Here is a 5,314-nt window from a genome sequence, read left to right as displayed (position 1 = left end):
CAAATTTTCATTATTTTGAGAATGACTCAGTTTCAGTGTGAGAATCTTTATTTAAACTTGGATTGCCTTCTAGTGTGTGTATTCTGCATCTTAGTTATGTACATTTTATGCTACTGATAAAGGAAATGTTTTTATTTAAGATAAATGATCCTCTTTATTTTATGTTCACAGTAAATACCAAAGGTCACTTGCAACTATTAAATATACCAAGACCAGAAAACTAACTTTTTCTTCTGGAGATATTTAATGCTTCAGGGATGCATTTTTGAGTTTCTTCTTTTGCTTCAGTTTACCACTTTGTCATCTCTGAAGTCAACAATCAAGTGCCCACTATTTTCCAAGGGGTTTTATCTGCAATATTTCAATGCTTGGAATATTCTAATACTTGAAATAACCCACCTTCATGATTACAAATGTTGTGAGGGTTTCTGGCTCTAGAGGAATGAAATTCATACCACCTATAGGACAGGCAGTATCTAAGGTAGAGAACAGGCACAAGTTTGAATTTGAGAAAGACTTTACGGACTTTGTTTCCATACATAAAATGTGAACTTTTGTTTTCTTAACAAAGAACTTAAATAAATGAATGAAATTCATCTTTAACTGTGAGACTTCAGTCTTCTTCATTTCTACACATTTGTTTATACAATTATATTTTGGATGCTCGCTTCGGCAGCACATATACTAAAATTGGAATGATACAGGGAAGATCAGCATGGCTTCTGCACAAGGATGACACGTAAATTTGTGATCGTTCCATATTGATATGATCATACTGGGTATAACTATGGGAATTATGGATATGGACAGGGATACACAGACTACAGTGGTCAACAGAGCAGTTATGACAAGGCATCTCGAGGCGGTGACAATAACCAAAATAATTACCAGCCAAATAAAGGAGGACATTGGAGAAAACAGGAGATGCTAAAGAAACCCATCTTGCAGGACAACATTGAAGACTGGCCTTCTGTTGATCTAAGATGATTATTTTGTAAAAGACTTTCTAGTGTACAAGACACAGCTGTGTCCCAACTGTATATAGCCGCCAATTAGTTTTCTTTGTTTTTATTTTGTCCTTTGCTGTGTTATGACTCAATGTAGATTTGTGTTTATACAAATATTATTTGTATGATTTCATGTTAAATCTCAAATAAATGTTTCCTTACATAATTGTTTTTCTGCATCAGGTACTGCATAGCTCTGTAAAAATGTATTTTTAAATAAGCAAAAATTATGGCATCATTTATTGTGTAGGGTGTACTGGTGCAAAAGGAGAAACTATGATTCTTTGTGAATAGCCACAATGTAACCCTGTTACCCATTTTTGTATATATATTCTATGCTCTAAGAAATAATTTTCCCATTAACTGAGGGTATCACAATACATTTTTTTGGGTAATGTTTTTTCCCTCCTGGATACCTACGAAACTAAAGTTTCAAACTAAGTCATGGCATTGTGGTTAGTGGAAGCATTCTAGTAGACCATGTATTTATTAGATTTTATGTCTAAGGAAAATATCCTTAGGGTTGGGATGTAACTCAGTGGTAGAGTGTTTGCCTAGCTTGTTCAAGACCCTGGGTTCTATACCCAGTACTCCAAGCAAAAAATTTAATAGCTTCTTTGTTCTTTCACAAACCATGTGCAATTTTTTAATTAAATCAGTGGTGTGTTGGGAAAAGCTTTGACTATTCATAACACCCATGACTAATTTTTTCTCTATTAAATCTAGACATAAAACCAGGAAAAAGGAGATTGTAAAATTGGTAGGATCTAAGCACATTCAAAGTACAAGGATTTAATCAGATGGGTATGAGGTTATCCATTAAAGTTTGGTCAAAAGATTACAATTGAAGGTAATGGCAAAATAATTTAAAATTGGATTCTGTTGACATATCATAGCTACCACCACAGTGAAGAATTCTTGTTGGCATTCTTAGTAAGTTATATGAGATATGTGGTATATGTTAGTCTCACTTTCAGGGCAATTAGTGCATGAGCAGAGTAGTAAAGCATTTTCATTGAAAATGCTTAGGTTAATGTTGGTCTTAACTGTGACAGTCATTAGTCCTGGTACACTGAAAGTTTTTATACTTAGGTTTTGAAAGATTTCCTGGGTAAACAAGCTTTAAATTTTACATTGAACATAGTTGGACTTAGGGAAATTTGTTTTCATGGTTCCTTTCATGTTAGGGTTGGCATGTGTTCACCTGCAGATTAGTTGATCTCACACTAAACCATGTGTTTTTAAAGCTGATAACTCCCCCCCTCCCCTTTTAAATTTTTAGATACTTGCAACTTTTGTTCCAACAATATTTTTACTTGCTGAGCTATCAAGTCATGATGCCTTGGCCTTGTTTTGCTATGACCAAGTACCAAGGTTAACTATTGAAAGGAGCTGTTTATTCTTTCAATATGCAAACTTAGGAAAGGGAGAGAATTTTCAAGTTGTGTTGTAAGTAGGTATAGTATATAGAGTAGTGGATCCTGTAAATTCAAATTTATGATTAGGTGACGATTTGGCAATGAGATTGTCCTTTTCCCTGATCAAAATGAATAAAAGCTTTTAAAACAAAATTAAAAAAAACTATATTTTGGTGTGAATGAGAACTGATTCATATTGATCTATGCAAGTAGTTATATCACCATGAAAGCAAAGCAACAATAAAGTATATGCAATCATTCTGAGTAATTTTGCAACAAGGTCCCCAACACAGATCAATTATCAACAGAATCAATGCAAGCTCTAACTGTGCCACAGTCTGCAAATATGATTTGATCTTTTTAAAACATTGTGTTGCAGTTAAATATAGGAAAATTGAGCCCAATGCCTTTTATTAAAGGCCACTGGTAGTTTTACTAAGCTTAAACCACTGTAAAAGTGCAAATGATACCAACTTACTAAGAAAGGAAAGAGATCTTTATTATACACCTATCACCTAAATTTAACCATCAGATGGCTAATGTAATGAAATGAAAATCTAATGTTAAAACCTTTGTAAATTTGAATCTCTATGGGGCTATAAATTTATTGTAAAGGGAAATAAGAAAAAGAGGAAATATGATTTTAGGAAAAAAATAGAAAAAGGAATTTGTTTTTGTATATGCAACTTCAAGAAAAATGCTGGTTTCAAATTTGGCACTAGAAAGGAAGAAAAATAAAATAGCAATCCCAACCCAATGTAATTCACAATCACATATTAACCCATGCCTGTGTAGGGAGGACTCATGCCTGTTGTCTTTGGGATCTGGGAAGAGCAACAAGAGGTCACAAATTTTTTGCAAACCAGATGACTAGCTAAGAGAAGGCATTCTCTGTGAGAGAAATCAACTTCAGCACGGTCTTTAATAATGAGATCACAATAAAAAATGAAAAAAAATCTGAAGGTAAAGTCACCATGGTAAAATGAGTACAGAACTGGAAAAAACCTAGAATTATTACTATTCTTTGAATTTTTTTTAAATTAATTTTTATAGTAAACGAATGGGATACATGTTGTTTCTGTTTGTACATGGAGTAACAGCATACCATTTGCGTAATCACACATTTACGTAGGGTAATGATGTTTGATTCATTCTGTTATTTTTCCTTCCCTGCCAACCCGCCCACCTGTCTTTTCCCTCTATTCAGTCCCTCCTTCCTCCACTCTTGCCCCCCTTCCACCCTCCATTATGTATCTACATCCACTTATCAGCAAGATCATTTGTCCTCTGGTTTTTTGAGATTGGCTTATCTCACTTAGCATGATAGTCTCCAATTTCATCCATTTGCCTGCAAATGCCATAATTTTATCTTTCTTTATAGCTGAGTAACATTCCATTGTGTATATATATATATATACACATATCATATGTGTATATATATATACTATATATATACATATATAATATATATATACAATATATATGTGTGTGTGTATATATATATATATATATCACTGTTTCTTTATCCACTCATCAATTGAAGGACATCTAGCTTGGTTCCACAATCTGGCTATTGTGAATTGAGCAGCTATGAACATTGATGTGGCTGTATCTCTGTAGTATGCTGATTTTAAGTCCTTTGGGTATAGGCCAAGGAGTGGGATAGCTGGGTCAAATGGTGGTTCCATTCCAAGTTTTCTAAGGAATCTCCACACTGCTTTCCAGAGTGGCTGCACTAATTTGCATCCCCACCAGCAATGTATGAGTGTACATTTTTCCCCACATCCTCTTCAACACCAATTGTTGCATGTATTCTTGAAAATCGCCATTCTAATTGGGGTGAGATGGAATCTTAGGGTAGTTTTGATTTGCATTTCTCTTATTACTAAAGATGGTGAGCTTTTTTTCATATGTTTGTTGATTGCTTGTAGATCTTCTTCTATGAAGCGTCTCTTCATATCCTTAGCCCATTTGTTGATTGGGTTATTTGTATTCTTTGTGTAGGGTTTTTTGAGTTCTTTATAGATTCTGGAAATTAGTGCTCTATCTGAAGTATGAGTGGCAAAGATATTCTCCCACTCTGTAGGCTCTCTCTTCGCATTGCTGATAGTTTCCTTTGCTGAGAGAAAGCTATTTAGTTTGAATCTATCCCAGTTATTGATTCTTGCTTTTATTTCTTGTGCTATGGGAGTCCTGTTAAGGAAGCCTGATACTAAGCCAACAGTTTGAAGATTTGGACCTACTTTTTCTTCTATAATCTGCAGGGTCTCTGGTCTGATTTCAAGGTCCTTGATCCATTGTGAGTTGATTTTTGTGCAGGGTGAGAGATAGGGGTTTAGTTGCATTCTGCTGCATATGGATTTCCAGTTTTCCCAGCACCATTTGTTGAAGAGGCTATCTTTTCTCCATTGCATATTTTTGGACCCTTTGTCTAGTATGAGAAAATTGTATTTATTTGGGTTTTTATCTGTGTCCTCTATTCTGTACCATTGATCTACCTGTCTATTTTGGTGCCAGTACCATGCCGTTTTTGTTACTATTGCTTTGTAGTATAGTTGAAGTTCTGGTATTGCCATACCCCCTGTTTCATTCTTCCTGCTAAGGATTACTTTAGCTATTCTGGGTTTCTTATTCTTCCAGATGAATTTCATGATTGCTTGCTCTATTTCTGTAAGGTACATCATTGAGATTTTAAGTGGAATTGCATTGAATCTGTATAGCACTTTTGGTAGTATGGCCATTTTGACAATATTAATTCTGCCTGTCCAAGAACATGGGAGATCTTTCTATCTTCTAAGGTCTTCCTCAATTTCTTTCTTCAATGTTTTGAAGTTTTCATTGTAGAGATCTTTTACCTCTTTGGTTAGATTGATGCCCAAGTATTTTATT

At 34.5% G+C, this 5,314-nt stretch overlaps 1 non-coding gene across 1 annotated transcript; it reads left to right on the top strand.

Moving 5' to 3' along the window:
* The first annotated feature begins 660 nt into the window (after positions 1-660).
* LOC124995212 (U6 spliceosomal RNA) lies at positions 661-766 on the top strand. Its single transcript, XR_007110680.1, has one exon. It is a non-coding gene; the product is annotated as a U6 spliceosomal RNA (small nuclear RNA).
* Positions 767-5,314: the final 4,548 nt, after the last annotated feature.

This window comes from Sciurus carolinensis, chromosome 10 (genome assembly GCF_902686445.1).
Source record: "Sciurus carolinensis chromosome 10, mSciCar1.2, whole genome shotgun sequence".
Classification (NCBI taxonomy): Eukaryota; Metazoa; Chordata; class Mammalia; order Rodentia; family Sciuridae; genus Sciurus; species Sciurus carolinensis.
This window is presented reverse-complemented; position numbering and strand designations above follow the sequence as displayed.